This window comes from Rhinopithecus roxellana, chromosome 10, assembly GCF_007565055.1.
Source record: "Rhinopithecus roxellana isolate Shanxi Qingling chromosome 10, ASM756505v1, whole genome shotgun sequence".
In the NCBI taxonomy this organism is placed as follows: domain Eukaryota; kingdom Metazoa; phylum Chordata; class Mammalia; order Primates; family Cercopithecidae; genus Rhinopithecus; species Rhinopithecus roxellana.
In genome coordinates this window covers 79,139,383-79,160,709 of record NC_044558.1, presented here as the reverse complement: position 1 = coordinate 79,160,709, position 21,327 = coordinate 79,139,383, and the positions used below count along the sequence as shown (strand labels likewise).

At 43.6% G+C, this 21,327-nt stretch overlaps 1 long non-coding RNA gene across 1 annotated transcript; it reads left to right on the top strand.

The window, feature by feature from the left end:
- The first annotated feature begins 19,094 nt into the window (after nucleotides 1–19,094).
- LOC104666345 lies at nucleotides 19,095–20,918 on the top strand. The gene is made up of 2 exons (XR_748539.2): nucleotides 19,095–19,431; nucleotides 19,950–20,918. It is a non-coding gene; the product is annotated as an uncharacterized LOC104666345 (long non-coding RNA).
- The last annotated feature ends 409 nt before the right edge of the window (nucleotides 20,919–21,327 follow it).

The window sequence follows — 21,327 nt, the reverse complement described above, 5'->3', positions numbered from 1 at the left end:
AAGAAAGATCCAGCAAAGAGTCATAAACAAATTATTATTTTTTGTTTAGAGACAGAGTCTTGCTTTGTCACCCAGGCTGGACTGCAGTGGCACAATCATGATTGACTGCAGCCTTAAATTACTAGGCTTAAACCATGCTTCAGCCATAGATTCCCCAAGTATCTAGGACCAGAGGTGTGCCCCACTATGCCCAGCTAAAGAAAATTTTGAAAATCTACACATGTGATGAGAAAAGTGGCCAGTGTAGGAAATGGACATGTACACCCAAACTACGTGAGTATGTGAATCTGTATTGTTGGTGTTGGGGAAGAGGATAGAGTGGGCTGGAGACACAGAAGGTAGCATACAGGACACTTGGTCAATGGCAGGTGTGAGCCTCCCTCCATGCATCCTCCTTGTGGAGTTGCAGGTTCTGTCAGGACTTGTCTACATGGGGCTCCTTGTGTATTTTAAGGGAAAGGAGATGGATCCTCCCTGCCTGAGGTGGGAGCTAGGGGGTCTCAGGATGGAAATGCCTCCCAGAAGACAGGGCATCCTATGAAACACTGTCTTTCTATGAGATGGTCCATAACTCCCAAGGAAGTTGGAGAAAGGAGACAGAGCAGGACTTATTTGGAAAAATAATTCCTTCATTGTTTTCATTTCTATGGATGTTAAGAGATAACTTATTTGTGGTTAATTTTGGTGCTTATTTTGCCTTTTGAAGCAGCAGGGACAGAATCTTTTTTTTTTAAACTTGGAAGAGAAGAACATTTTAACTTTTATTTTATGTTCAGGGGCACATGTGCAGGTTTGTTACATAGGTAAACTTGTGTCATGGAGGTTTGTTGTATAGATTATTTCCTTACCCAGGTATTAAGCCTAGTACTCAGTTATTTTTTTCTGATTCCCTCCCTCTGCCCACCCTCCACCCTCTGAAAGGCCCCAGTGTCTGTTGTTCCCCTCTGTGTGTCCGTGTGTTCTCATCATTTAGCTCCCACTTATAAGTGAGAACGTGTGGTGTTTGGTTTTCTGTTCTTGTGTTAGTTTGCTAAGGATAATGGCCTCTAGCTCGATCTATGTCCCTGCAAAGGATATGATCTCATTCTTTTTTATGGCTGCATAGTATTCCATGGTGTATCTGTATCATATTTTCTTTATCTAGCCTACTATTGATGGGTATTTAGGTTGATCCCATGTCTTTGCTATTGTGAATAGTGCTGCAATCGATAGAATCTTGATGAGTGGACTCATAAATCCTTCTTAAAGCCTTGACCGCACTTTGAGTGACTGAATACTTAACAGCCCCACACTCTCACTCTGTTTGCATATTCAAGGCTCTAGTGGAGTTCTTAGGAAAAGGATTAGGCAGGGGCTTGGAATAAATTCCAAGATTAAATATGTCCTCCCCTTCTTCTCCTCTGTTATTAACAAATGATGCTATACATCTTCCTTGAGAAAATATTGGGTGGATTTGAGTGAGAAGTTGAAGTCCCACTTTGCAGAAGGTGAATGTTGTGCTCCAAAGAAGTGAGATGACCTGGCTTTAGACAGGATTACATTGTTATGGAATGTGGGCCACAAAATGTAAAGAAACGTCTTGAAATTCAAATTATGAAAAATAATTTGGCTACATCTCACCCATTCAATATGTTTTGGCTGCTTTGAAAAAAATATAGACAAAAAGAAAAAGAGACTGGGCGTGGTGGCTCACACCCATAATCCCAGCACTTTGGGAGGCCAAGGCGGGTGGATCATGAAGTCAGGAGTTCGAGACCAGCCTGGCCAAGATGATGAAACCCCATCTCTACTAAAAATACAAAAATTAGTCAGATGCGGTGGTGTGCACCTGTAGTTCCAGCTACTCGGAAGGCTGAGGCAGGAGAATCTCTTGAACCCAGGTGGCGGAAGTTGCAGTAAACCAAGATCATGCCACTGCACTCCAGCCTGGGCGATAGGGTGAGACTGCATCTCGAAACAAAAACAAAAACAGAGTTGCTGTTTAACAATAGATTCCACAAATTGGGAACTGTGACCCCACAGAGAAGCAGACCAGGGGAGGACAGTTGCAGGACCAAGTGCTAGAGGGAGGAGGTGTGTGTGGGATGGAGGATGCAGGGTGGCTGCCCAGCATCTGATTGTGTGCCCGTGTGTTTCCTTTCCCATGAGAACTCAACAAACAAACATACCATCACCCCTTGCTGTGACCAGAGTTCCCCTGCAGGGCATCCACTCAGAGAGGACTGGTGCTCAAAGCTGGACGGGTCAGATAGGGAGGCACTTTTTAAAATTTGTGGTTCCTAACCTTGCCATAGCACAATTTACAGCAACCACAATTCACCTTTATGACAGTGTTTTCACAACGAGTGTATCAGAGAGTCTATAAAAGAGAGGTGCATTGTCAACACATTAGGAATAAAAGGAAAAAAAAATCCTCAAACACCATCAAAAGTGAGTGTTTTCCTTTCCAGAGTTTTGGAAATCATTATCTGCTCAAGAAATCAAGTGTCTTGGAGCAATGAATTTCCCAGCAGGGGGCATAATGAGAGGAAGGATGGCTGCCTGGGGGAGCAATATCTGATTTTCTAGGCAGAAGAAGAATGAGGACGAGGGGCAGAATATGCTCTCCTGTTGTGCAACTCCGGAGTGAATTAAGTGAAAAAGTATTTATGTTGAATGACATCTTCTAACTTTTTATTTGGATGGCACCATCTGAGAAGATACAGTTTGCTGCTAATGGCCACCCTGTTCATCTCCCAGGTTGGCAGCTGCTCAGAATATAAAAGACAAAAGAGAAGAGTCACGCTCCCACATAGGTCATCTCCCAGCCTCCCAGTGATGGGCTGTCTCACTCTGTGGGGAAGATCTGCTGCCCCTTTAATCCCAGCACTTTGGGAGGACAAGACAGGCAGATCACCTGATGTCCAGAGTTCAAGACCTGCCAGGCCAACATGGTGAAACCCCATCTCTACTAAAAAAAACAAAAATTAGCCGGGCGTGGTGGTGCGTGCCTGTAATTCCAGCTACTCGGGAGGCTGAGGCAGGAGAATCACTTGAACCCAGGAGGCAGAGGTTGCAGTGAGCCAAGATTACGCCATTTCACTCCTGCCTGGGTGACAGAGTGAGACTGTCTAAAAAAAAAAAAAAACCATAAGTGTCGGGGGTGATGTGTGGTCAAGTCAGGAGCAGGAAATGAGGATCATTATGCAAAGGTTGAGGCTTTTAGGAGAGCAGACCATGTGCTTCTTTCTATTCGTTCTATTATAGAATGTGTTAACTTATTAATCATCACAATCTTCTTTGGCAATAAATATTTTCTTAGCCAGTTTTACAGATGCAGATCTGGGGCATGACGTGTGAAAAATTTTGCCCAATTTCTCATTCCTAAGGTATGAAGCCAGAACAGGAACTCAAGTAGCTTGGCATCAAATTGTTCTGTCTCTTGATAACAGATCTTACCAGGAAGAGCAGGTATTATTCCTGGGCTCCTGGTCCCCCAAGAAATTTTGTCTTTCTTCCTAGTTCTTATTCTAATGATTCTCTGCTCAGAGCTTTGCCTCTGGCTTTAGTTCTCCAAAAAGATAAAGAAAATATCATTTTCTTTTACTTCAACCTTTTCTGAACTTGTCTATTATTCAAGATATTTACTGAGAAGCAACCAGGATACATGCAACCCCTCTTGGAAGGTGATGAGATCTCACGTTGAGACTTATTTTGTCTTTAAACTATGTGTGGAAATGCTCAGTTTCCCCAAGAGGAATAACACGTTTAGGTAAACCCTTCAAATTCGTTAATTCTCTGACTGCAGTTGAAGAAAATCCAGCCAAGACATGCAGAAGGTAGGAAGGAATGAATGAATGAGTAAATAAAGGAAAAAAGGAAGAAACAGAGAAAGAGAAGAGAAAGAGATGTAACCTAACTACACTAGAAACAGGGCTGTGAGAAGAACTTTTGTTCTTGGGCTCAAACAGCATTTAGAATCTTTCTTCCTTTTCCTCCTCTCCTTCCTCTCCTCTTCCAGTCTGAATCATTCTCTACACTGCAGTTGCTGACTGGCTTTACTAAACCATAGGAAATACAAATTCTGACAACGATAGGCTCACACGGGAAACGTTTCACCTTTCAGGAAGGACAGAAGAGTCTTTGCCGTCAACCTCAGAAAGAAAATCCACTAAGAAGAACTCTGAATGGTTCAACTTGGGTCATGTGCCCGTTCTTGGACCAATCACTGTGGTTTGGAGGATGGACGTCTGTAATGGCCCCACCTTGTGTCCATTCGTGGTCAGGGCCCTGGATCTGTGTATTAGTTCCTCATTGCTGCTAAAACAAAATGCCACGGAGTCAAGGATTTAGAAAGATGTATTCTCTTATATTTCTGGAAATCTGAAGCCCAAAATGGGCATTACTGGGCTAAAATCCATGTGTTGACAGAGCTGCATTCTTTCTGAAGGCTTCAGGGGAGAATCAATTTCCCTAAGTTTTTCATTTTCTAAATGCCACCAATATGTCTTAACTCATGGTCCCTTCCTTCATCCTCAAAGCCGCAGTGAAGCATCTTCAAATCTCTGATTTTCACCATCTCCTTTCAGCATCGCATCTCCTTTCAGCATCGCATCTCCTTCTTTGACGTTCCTGCCTCTCACTCTTTACTCATGAGGACTGTTAGGATGATAATGAGTCCACCTTGATAATCTAGGACAATTTTCCCATCTCAAGAGCCTTCACATAGTCACCTCCGCAAAGTCCCCTTTGTTATGTATGATAACATATTCACAGGTTCTGGGGGATTAGGCATGGACATCTTTGGGGGCTGTTATTCTGCCTTCCACCACCTGTTACTGGGGGACAGAGGGCTCCCACACCACTTCAGACATCAGCTACTCCAAAACAATAGATCTTGATTGTTTTGCACTGCGATGCACTGAGATCATGCATTCGGTGCCTGAGAATAATGGAGTGAGTTCCTTTCTTGGAACAGGCAGATTTCGTATTGGTATCATATGTAGGCCTATTGTATAGGTGGAGATTGATACAACTGATATTTGCACAGGGGAGAATCAGCACCTACAGCTTGGGGTTTTGTTTATGTTTCTCTAATCAGAAAAGTCCTTGTTGCAATGGCCATACCTCAAGGCATCAACTGAGCTTGGTTGCTGGGGAGACGTGGCCTCTAGTAGCCAGACCTGCATTCAGAAGTTAGGCGTGCTACCATTTCTTTAAAACTCTCTAGCAGCTTGCATATAGAAACACAATTTTAAGAAGCATATTCATAATGAAACAGGCTAGTGATGTAGAGTTTGAGATTTGGCCTGGAAAGCCTGTGTTCAAGTTACTACCAGGCCCCAGTGAATGTGAGCAAGACCTTTCACCTCTCCGAGTCCAGATTCACCCTCAGCAATCTCCTTGCTCTTTTCACCTCCAGAGGCCCCCTTGGACCTTATCATAGCCACTCCCTTTCCTGCCAGGCCTTCCTTCACCTCTCTCTTTGAAGCAGTGCCCATCCCCATAACCATTCAGCCTGTCATCTTCTCTGCTTACTTACTTACTTGTTTGTGTATGTCTCTCCCCAGGTAGGACGTTAGCTTCCTAGAATGAGGCCTGTCTAGTTGATCCATGTATCTCCAGAGCCTAGAACAGTGCCTGATTAATAGTAGGTGTGTAATAAATAGACTTTTAAGAATATAAATGAAAGGTTCAGTTTTACAAATAAGACATATAAAGTCCAGAGGTGTTAAATGTAGATCCAAATCTAACAAATAGTACAATTTAGATTAAATTTAGATTAAAGTCTGTCCAGTCTTTCCATTTCCTAGTTATGTGTTCTTTCAATTATATTAGTGTTTTTCCAACTTTATATCGATGATGGCCCAAAGAAAAATATGCATTTCATTTATCATACACACATGTATATGCATAAAGTTAAAAAAAGTCATATAGAAAATATTTCCCTCCCTATTATATGAAAATAAAAGTTTTATTTTATATCAAATGTGATTTTATTACTATTGGACTATTTCATCTTTTTTAATTTGAAAGTTGTCATCCACTAAATCATCAGAATGGGCCAGCCATGGTGGTTCACATCTCTAATCCCAGCACTTTGGGAGACTGAGGTGGGCACATCACCTGAGATCAGGAGTTCAAGATCAGCCTGGCCAACATGGCAAACCCCATCTCTACCAAAAAAAAAACAAAAAGTAGCTGTGCGTGGTGGCATGCGCCTGTAATCCCAGCTACTTGGGAGGCTGAGGCCGGGACAATTGCTTGAACCCAAGATGTGGAGGTTGCACTGAGCAGAGATTGTGCCACTGCACTCCAGCCTGGGAGACAGAGTGAGAGTCTGCCTCAAAAAAATAAAAATAACCATAAATCAACATAATGACCCACTAATGATCTGCCATCCATAGTTGGGAAATATTCTCTTGTTTTGTTTTTATGAAAGATGTGTGAAATGGACTGTAATATAGATAATATCTAATTTTTTCTTGTGTGGGCATTAGCTAGTTAAGGACCTTATTCATACTGTCATATGTCTTTGGTTTGCAAACGGTTATTTTGTCTGTTAAACATCTCTTGAATCGATTTCCTTCCCCTGCTCCCTATTTGTATAAATAAAGTTTTAACAGAACACAACCATGTCCATTCACTCTGCAACAGCCGAGTTGGGCAGTTGTGCCAGAAACTGCACAGACCACGAAGTCTATTGTATTTTCTATCAGGCCCTATACAGAACAACGGCTGCTGACTCTTAGTGTATCGCCTCCTCCTGGATTGCCCGGATGGGTGCAGGCCTGCATCCCCAGAGCTCACCCCGGGAACAGTGACTGTCCATCGGAGGCTTCCTCAATCACATGCAGGTGTCCATGCCTGCTGACATTGGATAATTTGTCAATTTGGATATAATTGGATAGTTTGAAGAAAAAGTTGCAGTTTGTCCCATGCTGTGGGTTTTATGCTCAGTATATCAGGTCCTTGTGGTGTGGTGTTAGGAGGAAATGTGAAAAGGTAATGCCTACCAACAGCACCAGGATGTCGAAATTATTATCCATGCTCCCGCCCCTCATCTGTCTTCTCCTTGGGTGCTCCCATTCCGGTGAGGGGCAGCACAGCTGGGATTGGCTCCTCCTCTCCCTGTGTGTTCTCACAATTCCAGGGTCCATGGGAACCCAACATGGTTGAAGTTAGAGGTGTTCATTCAAATGTGACAGCTACTTAGCATTTTTTTAAAATTTGTATACGCTTAAGGAGCACAAATGCAGTGTTGTCACATGGATATATTGCATAGTGGTGATGTCTGGGATTTTAGGGTAATCATCACCTAAATGACGTACATTGTCCCCATTAAGTAATTTCTCATCCCTCATCTGCCTCCCATCCTCCCACCCTTCGAGTCTCCAGTGGCAATTATTCCACATTCTATGTCTGTGCATACACATTATTTAGTGCAGAGAGTACACAGCTCATCTCATTTGACTTTTTCAAGGCTCTTGGGAAAGATAAGTAGGAGTTGGCATTTACCTTCTGAGTGGAGAGACCAAATGCGTGTAATTTGATGAGCCTGGCAGATCTGCACTCACCCCAAGGTGATAACACCTTGCTGCCCTCGACCCATAGACAGTGAAGTGGCCAGGCTGTGTGGTTAAGAACAGCAGACAATTCTGTCTCACTACTGGTGTCACCCATACACAAAATGTTGGCTGGAGGAAGGGCTGGGGAGTAGTTGTTTTAAGTATGAAAATTGGTTAAGCCAATGCATTGAGTTGAGATTCTTCCCATGAAGTTCTGAAAGCTTTTACAAAAGCCATCAGTCTCAGCCCAACAAGGAAACAGAGAGAAGAGACCCTGGGTTTTGAAGAAGGGGAATTGAGATGTTTCAGCAGGTCCTAAAACTATAGCCAAACCTCAGTCCAGAACGAATGGATTTTCATCTCATCAACATTGGTAAATGCAGCGCATTTAACATGACATCGTAAACTGGAGGAAGAAGAGCGCAGAGAGCTCATTAGCGTGAGTTGTCTTGGAAAGCTTTGGGAACAAGTTCTGAATTAATTAAAATTTCATTCGAATAATGAGCACATGGTTATATTTATTTTATTCTCAAGCCTTTCTATAGTAACTGAGGAGGCTCCCCTCTGCAGAGTGCCTGGTGGCAGTGGCCCTGCCATACATCATTTGGAGGAACTGAGAGGGTTATTTTTAACTCCTCATTATTGAAGAAAACACACACATCAGAACATTGTGGGAGTGACGATCAGTTGTTCAGATGAGAAATGGTTTGTGGTAGGCCATGCATCATTTTCTAATTATTTTGACACTGCACATTGCCGTAAACACCTTGGGCATCTAAAATCTGGCCCATTTAATCTCTAAATTGTATGCACTCAGTCTGTCATGGAGTCTTTGTTTAATGCAATCTCTACTTTTATCAGGCAGTAAAACCAAGACAAATAGAATTCCGGTGGGTGCAGCAGCCTACTGTGGGTGCAATAGGAGACCCAGTTGCGGGTGGAGGGTTATGACATGGAAAATGTCTAGGGGGCTTGATGGGAGCTGGGGCTTTGAGAAAAGATGGATAGTTTTGAAGTGAAAATTATTTATTTGCTTACAGTTGCCTAAGGAGGCTTGGAATTTTTTTTAATAGGACCATTTATGGGGTTGACAAAAGAAAGCTTGGTGTGTCTATTTTCCATATGAACTTCCGACAGATGGTGTAGAGTGATTACACCGGCCACACAGGACGGAAGGAAGTCAGCCAGATTCCTGCACCCCTTCATTTTCACAAAGCTATGGTTCTCTCTGCATCTGGCAGTCTTTTTTCATTGAAACCATCCACTTCATTAATTCCAGGCAGTAGCCTGAATGGTGAATAAAAGCGTAAGAATGCCTGTTCACTTTTGTGAGGTTGTGTCATGGCAACACACACCAGTACTCACAGAGACCCACACAGGTAGCAGATGCCATTGGGATATTACACCGGAAAAGTCAGTGCTGCCATACTGAGGTCAATTTCACATTTAACTTACATAAGTGGTGCCCTACATTTTGCATTTTATTTTATTTTATTTTATTTTATCTTTTGGGGAGATAATGTTTTGCCCTGTTGCCCAGTTGGCTCTTGAATGCCTGGGCTCAAGCAATCCATCCAACTCGGCCTCCCAAAGTGCTGGTATTACAGGTGTCCGTCACCGCACACCCAGCCCACATTTCGCATTTTAGAATCTCAGGTCCTTTGTGAGTCATCTGACACTACCACATTATAACAGAATATTCAACTAGAAGATTTCAAACAAGAAAGATTAATTCACATGACAAGCAGCTAAAGGTGGGAAATTTCAGGTTTTGTTCAGCCATCTCCCAGGTCTCCAAGCACCCAGTTCTGTCTATCTTTCTACCATACCCACTGCATGTTGGTTGATCCTTGGTCTAGTCTCCTCATGGTCACAGAATGGCGATTGGAGCTTCTCACAGCATATCATCACCTGCTTACTTACATTCAGAGGCAGAAAACTGGAAAGTTTTACTTTTTTTATTTTTATTTTTTGGTAGGAGAAAGCTTTACATAAGCCTCAATTAGTGTCTTTCTTAGGTCTGCCTGGGCAATACTGGGTCACCTGTCATCTCCAAAGGGCCTGGGAAAGTGAATCTTTATTCAGTATCTATTCTGGGATGTGAGCTTGGTCAATCAGGAGAAAAGAGAAGGGGACCTGTGGACGGACACTCAAGAGGCAGCTCCAGAAAAAGATTTTTAATATTTGTTTCTCCAGAGAGGGGTCAATGATTAAGCTTCAGCCATCATCATCTCTGGTATTAATTCATTTACTAGATTCCATTCCTTCTGGAAGGATCTTCAGGTCTGATGAGGCTGGGGAAGGGATTTGGGACCAGTAAAGCAATGAGGTGGGGTGGGGAGGGTTCCTGGCTGGGCTGGGCTGGAGCTGTGGTTCAAAAGGACAAGGTTGTGCAGAACTGCAGTGTGGAGGAGAACAGAGGCCTGAATGCAGCATGCTGACCTACTGTGCTCAAACTGTTCAGAAACAACTTCTCTGGTTTTTTTGAGATAGAGTCTCGCTGTGTCACCCAGGCTGCAGTGCAGTGGTGTGACCTCGGCTCACTTCAACCTCCACCTCCTGGGTTCAAGTGATTCTCCTGCCTCAGCCTCCCGAGTAGCTGGGACTACAGGCACCTGCCACCACGCCCAGCTCATTTTTTGTATTTTTAGTAGAGACGAGGTTTCACCATGTTGGCCAGATTGGTCTTGAACTCCTGACCTGACGTGATCCATCTGCCTCAGCCTGCCAAGTGCTAGGATTACAGGCATAAGCCACTGCGCCCGGGCCAGAAACAACTTTAAAAAGTCAAGGTTTAACAACATTAGAGGCTCTCATATATGCAAATGAAAATTCCAAATTTGGCCTCCTGTGAAAAATACAGAAGACAGTAGATACTGGGTCTGTGTCCTGGAGGCAGCACCTGAGGGGACATCTGTCATGGCCTCAGACCCAGATGCACTGCCATCCCCTACCCTCACACCTGTGTCATGGCCTCAGACCCAGGTGCACCGCCATCCCCTACCCTCACACCTGTGTCATGGCCTCAGATCCAGGTGCACCGCCATCCCCTACCCTCACACCTGTGTCATGGCCTCAGATCCAGGTGCACCGCCATCCCCTACCCTCACACCTGTGTCATGGCCTCAGATCCAGGTGCACCGCCATCCCCTACCCTCACACCTGTGTCATGGCCTCAGATCCAGGTGCACTGCCATCCCCTACCCTCACACCTGTGTCATGGCCTCAGATCCAGGTGCACTGCCATCCCCTATCCTCACACCTGTGTCAAGGCCTCAGATCCAGGTGCACTGCCATCCCCTACCCTCATACCTGTGTCATGGCCTGGACTCCAGGTGCACTGCCATCCCCTATCCTCACACCTGTGTCAAGGCCTCAGATCCAGGTGCACCGCCATCCCCCTACCCCTCACACCTGTGCCATGTCCTGGGCTCCAGGTGCACTGCCATCCCCCTGCTCTTCACACCTGCTCCCCAGGACTCCATCTTCCTGAAATATATGCCACTCCCACCTCTCTCCTGCACTGGGTAAACCAAGAGACCCAAGACATGGCTGCCATTTGGAAGAGGGGCACTGGAACAGGCCCATGACAGAAGTCCAACCAGAAATGCTGTTCCCTGTAGCTCATGGGGAGCTTCCTGCAGAGCTCCAGGCTCTGGGGCCATGGAGTAAAATGGCGTTGCCCACACAATCCACAAGAGTGCCTGTTGTGCTGGGCTCTGTGCAAGGCCTCATCGACAGCACTGATTCCTGCACCTTGTGAAGAGGGGGTCTTTGTGATCCCTGTTTTATAAATGAGGAGGCTGAGGCACGGGGAAGTTGAGTCAGTCTCTTTCATAACCAAAGGAGGACTCAGTCCCAAGCCTGTGTGACCTCAGTTTTCAAGTCCTGGCCAAGAAATCTGGTTCCAGAAACAGGGGCAAACACTAGCGTCAGCCCCTGGTGGACGTGGCCCGATGCTGGGTGGTGATCTCAGGGACCTGACTGGTCTTTTAGGGTAGAAAAGGGGGAACCAGTGGGTCCGGGAAGAGGGAGGATGGAGGATGAGGGACCATGGCAATGTTGAGTCCAGTGTGATGCCTCCTATGTATCATGGGAGGGTCATGACTGCCCACCTCTGGTGGTTCTGATGGCCAAATGGGCAGATGTAGCAGTGATCTGAGCGCAAGTGCAGGCACAGTCAGTGCTCAGGAATGGCAGCCTATGAGCTGGCTAAATTTCTCTTAAAATCACCAATTTGTTTGTTGCCCAGCATGCCATCAGCCTATAGAGTCAGGTGCCCCAGATATTAAATCCCTGTTAATTAAGCGGGTCAAGTTATAAGTTCATTCACCAAATACTTGGTAAGCAAGTCTGAAGTAACAGCATATGCAAGAGCAAGGAGCACTAATATTATAACCTCTTACAGGAAAATAAACACACAAAAAACATACAAGCAGGTCCTCATTAATATAGCCCCAAATGGTTAATGGAGATTCACTTTTATCTAATTATTAAACGGGTTGTTTTTCAATATTGGTCAATCTTGTTTGAATTACCATGGCTACTATATTTGACAGTACAAATCATTTTTTTTTTTTTTACAAAATTTGATAACTCAAACGTTAATAAACATAGTCTTGTTTCCCTTAATTGATTAGCATTGAAGAGATTTAGCTGAACTTTGGAGCCCTCCTTGGCGTTTTCATTGTAAAAGACACGTGAGACTCCATAAAGAGGGAATCTGCAGCACTAATTGATGCTTGGTCATACTCTAACTTAGCAGGCACTTGTCTGCTCCCCCAAAAGATCTTGTTCTCCCTTGTTAACATGGAATCTTAAGTTAGGTAAAAGGATAACAAGAAGTTGTCTACCCCACAGTTAAGATTTGTGTGCCAGGCCAAGCACGGTGGTTCACGCTTGTAATTCCAGCACTTTGAGAGGCTGAGGTGGACGGATCACAAGGTCAGGAGTTCGATGACAGGGGTAGTGAAACCCCGTCACTACTAAAAATACAAAAAATTAGCTGGGCGTGGTAGTGCATGCCTGTAATCCCAGCTACTTTGGAGGCTGAGGCAGAAGAATCACTTGAACCTGGGAGGTGGAGGTTGCAGTGAGCTGAGGTTGTGCCACTGCACTCCAGCCTGGGCGACAGAGCGAGACTCTGTCTCAAAAAAAATAAAAGATTTGTGTGCCAGCCTATGTTGATGCAGGAACGAGCCATGTTTTGTCTTGGAGAATAGCTGTTGCACGTTTCACAGTAAAGACAATTTCAGATTCATAGCGTGGCACTAAGGAAGTTTCTAGACAAAAGTGTTTCTCCGCTCTCTGGGATGGATTCAGTTTGCTTCTAATGGTGACAGGAGATACTACCTCGGTAGACCCTTGGTATTCAACCAAGGGTCTCTCTTTTCTCTGTCAACCCAGGGGTCCTGCTGGAATGGGCCTAAACTGCTGCCCTGACCACTCAGGGGCATGAGTCAGAGTTGGCCTGAGATACAGTGACCCCAACCCGCTTTACCCATGACTGGACCATGGTTGGGCACAAGCTAGAGTCCTGAGCCCTTAGACAGAAGTGAGGTTAGAGCAGGGTAAGAACGCCCAGATAAAGCCAGTCTTTCCAGGAAAAAGCCTTTCCTGGGGTGAGGGAGGAGTGACCCTACCCACCTTGCTTCATGTTTGGAAAGCCTGTGTCTCAGAGTTTGATGGTTGAACTTGCCCATATAGCCACTTGGAGAAAGACCAACAGAGTTGCAGAGACAGAATCAGATACCCTTGGCATCTTCCAGCTACTGAAAAACCCTGGTGCTGCCTGCTGCAGGCTGCCCCTCATGTGGGAAATTAAACATGTATTGTTAACGGTGTTATTGGGGGGAATTCTGCTAATTGTAGTGACACAGAAAGCTGCTGTGACACACACACATATACACGTGTTTTGGGTTAGAATCTGAATCCTGTCTGTGTTTTCGGGCTTGAGGCTAGGCCTGTCTGGGTTGAAAATAGATAGCAAATGTTAGAAATGGTAAAGCTTTCTGTCCTTAAATGAAACTGTTTTCCTTTTTATAATGGGAAAGATTGAAAAATAACTAAAAATGAAATAAAATGTCTCACTCCGTGTATTAGTCCATTTTTATGCTGCTGATAAAGACTACCTGAGGCTGGGAAGAAAAAGAGGTTTAATTGCATTTACAGCTCCACATGGGGGGGGGGTGGCCTCAGAATCACGGCGGGAGGCAAAAGGCTCTTCTTACATGGCAGCGACAAGAGAAAAGGAGGAAGATGCAAAAGTGGAAACTCCTGCTAAAACCATCAGATCTCATGAGACTTATGTACTACCACGAGAACAGCAAGGGGGAAACTGCTCCCACGACTCAAATTGTCTCCCACCAGGTCCCTCCCATGACATGTAGGAATCATGGGAATACAATTCAAGATGAGATTTGGGTAGGGACACAGCCAAGCCATATCACTCTGTGATGCTGTGCTCTAACATTTTTTCTAGGACCATCTAAAATCACACTGCACATACCCCATGGGGAAGATCCACATTTTGGCAAACACAGTTCTAATACAGTGAACAGAATCGACATTTTTAATAATACCAAGCACATGTGAACTATTTAGGCCAAAACAGAGAGTTTTAGATGGAATTGCTGTTACCTAGCACAAATTAGTTCAATGAAGTTTTAGTCACTATGACACACACACACACACACACACACACACACACACACACACACACAGAGGATTGTGGACTCCTCTGTCATTTTAGTACCAAATTTAAAGTCAAAGAATCAGTACATTGTTAACCATGACCTTGAATATCTCAGCTTATTTTCAGAAACAAAAGTAATTGTGGCAACAACCACAAGTTAGAATGCCAATGAGAAATGCCAGCACGGCATTTAAAGAATGATGAAATAATACATATCTTTTAACAAGCACATTTATTACGACTGGGGGTTTTCTTGTGGATTTTCATCAGACTAACAGGGTGGTGTCACAGAGAAGCAAGTCCATGCAAACAGCTTAGATTTCCATGCATTATTTTTCCTGAGAAATTAACCTAGATGCATCATGTAGGTTCTAGGGAATTCTGGAAGCTCCTGTTGTTTCCATGCTTTCTTTCTCACTCTTCCTAAAGATAAAATTGACTAATTTTCAGCATTTTATGCAATGCTGATGACTTTTGTCATATTTGCCATAATGCAGTATTTACCACAGTATAACATATAATGATATTTATGTTATTTACTTAAAATTATCTTTAAACATGCCTATTTAACTCTGATACACGTATTTTAAAAGGAAATGACAGCTGCACTACAAATGGAAAACCACAATCACTTACTGTAAGTAGAAGACAATTAGAGAATAAATGTAGCACAGGCAAAACATTTTGCTTAGATTCTCTATCTGCTTACAGCTTTTAGGCTGAGTCCTGCTTCCTCTTGGTAAGAAGGAAGGTTAGTAAGTGTCAGATTGATGTTACAGACACAGAATCAACCACAGACTGAGACTCCCTACTCAAGGTCATCAGAAAAGCCCACTGTGTATCTGAAAGGAACCACTTCATTACTGTGCTCTTACGTGTTATTTAAGTTTCAGTTACATCACACTGAAAACCATCTGGCTTGCCATGTGACGCTTCAGAAGCACACATCCCCCACTGTGTTTCTGACATTACCAGATGCACATGTGGATGGGCAGCCCCAGCCCCAGGGGAGCTGTCATGAGTGGTTGAAAACACTAATGTCATTTTATTCCCCTGGGCCAAGGCTTGGTCTAGGGATGGGGCATGGATCCCAGTTCTAGCCACTGAGAGACAAAGAGAGACCCACTGGGAATTCTTGGAAGACTGTTTTTTCCATGATAAAATCAAATACAATGTACAAAGTCTCTTCTTTCACCACGTTTAGAGCCACAGTGTAAAGAGCTGATGTCTGGTGCTGTGGCAGCCATCATGTTACCATGAGGAACACACCTTCTAAGTAAACCACTGTGCAGAGGTTAGAGTACAGGAGGATGGAAAGAGCCCGGAACCCTGGTACCATATTTGAGTTTCTGGACCAATGTAGAGTTCACCTCCAGATATCATCTCTCTGTTTTATTTATTTATTTATTTATTTTGAGACAGGATCTTGCTCTGTCCCCCAGGCTTGAGTGCAGTGGCACAATCTCAGCTCACTGCAACTTCTGCCTCCTGGACTCAAGTGATCCTGCCACCTCAGCCTTCTAAGTAGCTGGGACTACAGGTGTGTACCACCATGCCCAGATAATTTTTGTATTTTTAGTAGAGACAGGGTTTCACCATGTTGCCCAGGCTGGTCTTGAACTCCTGAGCTCAGGTGATCCACCCACCTCAGCCTCCCAAAGTGCTGGGACTACAGGCGTGAGTCACTGTGCCTGGCCACCTCCAGATATCATAATAAATAAATGCCAAGAATCCTTATGTCTCTACTCTTAAAGAACATGGACATGTTTGCTGAGTAGTTGGTCAGCTACTTGCAGCTAAACACATTTAGAGTAATATACTAGCTATTATTCATGGTTATTACCAATGATTGTCCTGTAGTATATACCACCAGTGTGCTTTTCTTCCGTTAATCAATACGAATTCCAACTATCTTTCTAGAAACTGCTCAAGATTTAATTCCAGGGAACAGAAGCCAGGAAAGAATGTTATGGTTAGAATTCTTAAGGAAGTGACTTTGATAAAATAAAAACTATGCAGGAACACACACACACACACACACACACATTATATGTATATATAACATATATATATATTATATGTATATATAACATATATATATTATATGTATATATAACATATATATATATTATGTATATATAACATATATATATTATATGTATAACATATATATATACCTGGTACCATATTTGAGTTTCTGAACCAATGTGGAGTTCACCTGCAGATATCTCTCTCTTTTTTTTTTTTTTTTTTGAGACAAGATCTTACTCAAATGCAATGTACGAAGCCTTTTCTTTATATTTTAGATAGATAGATAGATAGATAGATAGATAGATAGATAGATAGATAGACGATAGCTAGATTATATATCCATATAATCTTTAAGCATTGATTTGGATTTGGTCAGGAAAAGAGAGTCTGTACAAGTTTTATGGGAATATAGAAGTTAGATCTTATACAAATATGGATTGAGTAAAGCGGAGGGAGGTTTTAAAGGCTTCAGTGGAAGATTCCAGACATAGGTGTTGATTTTCGGATCTCCTCCTGCAGCACTAGAGAAGCAGGACCTCAGGAAGAAGCTCCGTAAGCTGTCACGAGCACACGTGGAGGTTCCCGGAGAGGACGGTGAAGCCACCTCCCCGGCAGAATGGTGTCCAGGGGTCGATGGCTTCTGCTTCTTTCTGCCTACCAAATCACTCCTGGGTTTCCCTTAAACCAAGCTCTGACCAGTAGGCTCAGAGGCAAATAGATCAGGGAAATGTGCCTCCCAGCCTTAGAAGAAGATGGTGGCACTGAGGTGTCAAGAGGAAATATAGCACCTTGATATATGCACCAAGGGAAGGGGGGGAATGTTCAAAATTACATTTCATTCATTAATCCATTCAAAAAATACTTAACCTGCTTCATAGCAGTCACTGTCTTGTACTGGATATAACAAGATACAAACTGGGTGCAATCTTTGCGATTATTAGGTTTGTTGCAGCAGTTCTTGCTGTTATGTCTCACTGCTCTCATTGCAAATGTTGGTGGTGGCTTTTACATCTGTGAAAATAAAAAAGCATGACCTTTTGATAGTTGTTTGCTCTACAGAAGACTATTTTACTATGTGTGCATGCAAACTTCAAACTTCTATCCGACCTTAAGCTAATGGGAGCTTGTAAAGAGGTGGAATCAAATGTAAAGTCTGAAAAGACAAGAAAAGAGAAAAGGAAAGGGAAGGGTTGGGGAGGGGAGGGAAAGAGAGGGAAAGGAAGGGAATGGAGGGGAGGGAAGGGGAAGAGAGGGGAGAGGAGAGGAGGAGAGGGAAAGGAAGAGAGGGGAGGGAAAGGAAGAGAGGGGAGGGAAAGGAAGAGAGGGGAGGGAAAGGAAGAGGGGGAGGGAAAGGAAGAGAGGGGAGGGAAAGGAAGAGAGGGGGAGGGAAAGGAAGAGGGGGAGGGAAAGGAAGAGAGGGGAGGGGAGGAGAAGAGGGGAGGGCAGGGGAAGAAAGGGGAGGGAATGGAAGAGAGGAGAGGGGAGGGGAAGAGAGGGGAGGCGAGGGAGCAACAACAAACATTTATCTTTATTTCCTGTTAGCTCCATTTCTGGCCTTTGGTCTCTTTCGCAGAAAGCAGGCTTCAGTGGCCTCAGTTTCTTCCCAGAACCTGGAGTGCCTCACCAAGGTGACAAGAAGTGCAAGGTAGTTAGCTCTCCTTCGGTGCTTATGAGTTAAAGGTGATAAAATCTGAAGACCGGTTATCACATTTGAGTTTTTCTTTTTATTTCAGGAGTTGATTTTCACTCCCAACCAACAAGGTGACCCCTGCAAAGCAACCATGTTGCGACAGTCCATTTGCTGCATTTTGATTATTTGCTAAGAGCAAATACCTTTTCTGTTTGGGTTTTGCTTTTAGAAAAAAAATATGGCATACGGTGGTGGCTTTCCCCCTCAGCGAAGGAAAAAAGGTAGTACCTTCCCTGGTGCACTCCTCTGAGTTGTGTTAACAAAGAAGAATGCTGAAAGAGAAGGGAAATGAGCACCATTTTCAGGCAGCTTCTCCAAGTTTGTTTTGACAGTGTTATAGTTTTCCTTTAGCAACTGTTGCAGCAAATACCTGTATTTATGTTCATTCAGATTAAACTGAGAGAACCAAAACTGCTAGAGCCAGTGATTTCTGGGCTGCACATGCAGGATAGCTGCAGTGAATTTCAGATTCTTAAAGTTTTTTGCTATAGTGAATTCACGACACAAAGCATTTGGAGGGAAACCTATTAGAGAAGAAACACATCTTAAATGAGAATTACTGAGGACGGGAGGCTCTTGTCATTTATTGGATTAGTTATAGCACTGTACACCAGCCTGTAATATTTGTTCTCCTACTGTGGTGTGACTGGTAAAATGAAAAGGTATATCAGGGGAGTGCTTGACCGACGTTCTTATTTCTTCCATCTTCTTATATTGCTGGGAGGATGCTACCACTGCAGGGCTAGAAATTAATATCACACTCATTTGATATGAAGAGCAAAAGCAAGGTTATGAGTCAGAGACATTTTGGTCCCAGAACAATAACTCTATTGATTGAGTCAAATGTGTTTAACTCCAACAGCAAGACCTTCCATCTGCGTGAAATAATCTTGTCTGTTAGTTGTAAACAGGAGCATCTTCGAAAGCTGAGCTAGAGGCAGAGCAACTGGTAAACCAGATGTCCCAAATTTCTAGGTTTATACATTGTAATTGTTCTAGACTTGTTTGTGGATATTGGTAAAATGATATGGTTAGATATCTCATAGATTTAGTGAGATATGTCCAAAGTTCCCAAGTTAATGTATTACTGAAGTCAGAATTTCACTTATTGCGAGATTGGAATGCGAGCCAGCTACTGAACCATATGTGTGCCTAGGGGCCATTTTGAGACAATTTGCTGAATATTAAAAGTACAACCGATAATGTTTCTCTCCACATCCACAATAGCGCTTAGAGGAAGCATCTGGGATTGAGCCATCTCACATCTGTCTCATCACATTCATTCAAATGTGATGGGCCCAACTGGCCTACGGTCATGGCTGCGTATCACCATGGGAGGAAATTAAATCAGAATTTGGCTCAGGAGAGAGATGAAGAGAAAATGCACATAGATAATTGGCTCAGATAACATTCTGTTTCTAGAAGTCACAAAGAGTGGAAATTGGAATATGTAACTTAAAGAAAAACAGGTAAGGGTTCACATGAAACCCAGCCACACACCCTGTAGAGCTTGCTTCTTTTCCATCATTCGATGGGGCCATACTCGTTTTCCTTCACATGTCAGACACTTCTTATTCTCCCTACTGTGCCTGTGAGCAGTTGGAGTTTGAGTTTTTCAGTCAGTAAGGTTTGCTTTTTATTCAAGAGCTGCTGCTAAAAAAAAAAAAAAATCAGGTCTAGTCAAGAATATAGAAAAGTGAAATTATGCATATTTTCCTGGGGAATATAGTAGATGTTCTCATAGTCTTATAATGTAAAAAAAAAAAAAATGAAGGTAAGACTCCAGCTTCCTCTCTTCTGTCTTTCTGGCCTCATTTTAGGCTAATATTTTCTTTTGCAACCATGTAACAAATTATTACATATGGAAGCTGCAAAACTGAAGGTTCTGTAAAACTTTAAAGCCAGAGAACTTATGACTCCTCCATATAGGGAGAAAGATGGAAGAATATCAGGCTGTTTTTAATATTAGGCACCTGGTATTTTTCAGTCCTTAAGATCAAGTCCACAATGGAAGAACATTCATTTGGTACAAGTTGATGATGGAGTCAGCCCAAGGAGTGATGTCAACACTGGGGTTCACCTGAGAACATGGACACGACTGATGAGGGTTTAGGAGATGCTCATATGAGATCTTTGTATGTTCCCTGGATCCTAGTTCTGCCTTCCCACCAGAGAGGATGTAATTCAGCCGAGATGTCCCAGGGTCAGCTCTGCTCATATCTGCTCTGCACCGAAGCCAATCATCTGAGAAACCCAAGAGGTGTTTAATGCAGTTACAAAAGTGAGCAATGGAGACCATAAATTCCTTTTCATGTAGCAGAGTATATATGTGATACTCATACTGTGGTATTTGGGGCATAAACAAGAGTAGATGAAGGAATGTGAAGGTACTCCAAACCTTGACTTTTATCTCTATAAAAATGGCATAGGGACGGCACACACCTGGTTGTTATGACTGTGCTCTTTTCAGATTTACTACCTGCCTTTCTACTGGTTTTTCTGTGCCACAGGTCTTGACTCCTGCAGGCTAAATTTCTCAGTCCCTTCTCCTCACTGATACATGGGAAGGTTTGACCAAAGGTGGGCAACTGGTGGGGAGAAGGATAAGGGAATTCAGGGGATGGCGGAGCCCATTGTCTACTTTAGACAGTGCTGCTGTCACTGGCTCTGTCTTCTCTGTTTCCATCTCCCATCAGACGGTTCTTCCCTCTATGGGACTAGTCTTACCTGGACACTTTCCAGTTGGATTCCCGTTCTGGGGATGTTCCCTCCTCCAGGGATCTAAGTCCTTCCCATTGTCTTCGGCTCCTGGGCTCAGCTCCTAGAGCCATCTTTTCCCATTGTCCCTGTGGTGCTAGGGCTTTCAGTGGTTAGTAACGTCTGTGTTGTATCATCTTGCCTGAATTTCAGCTCTCCGTAACCAGTTCCCTAAACAAAATTCCCCCCATTTACCTACCTTCTGTGAGTCTGTTTGCCTGACATGACCGTATTAAGTATACCCAGTGTATTAGTGAGCTTCGGATGATATCACAATGTGCCGTAGCATGCTGGGTGGCGTAAAAACAGAGGAATGTATTTCTCATTGTTCTGGAGCTGGGAAGTCCAAGATAAAGGTGCTAGCTGATTGTATTCCTGATGAGGGTTCTTTTCCTTGCTTGTAGATGACCACCTTGTCACTGTACTCACACATGGTGAAGAGAGACAGAGAGCAAGCTTTCTGCTGTCGCTTCTTATAAGGGCACTAATCTCCTCATCATGGCCCCAACCTCTTGACCTCATCCAAACCTAATTCCCTCCCAAAGGCCCCATCTCCGAATACCATCATGTTGCAGCATAGGATGGTCCACAAAGGCACATGGGACTTA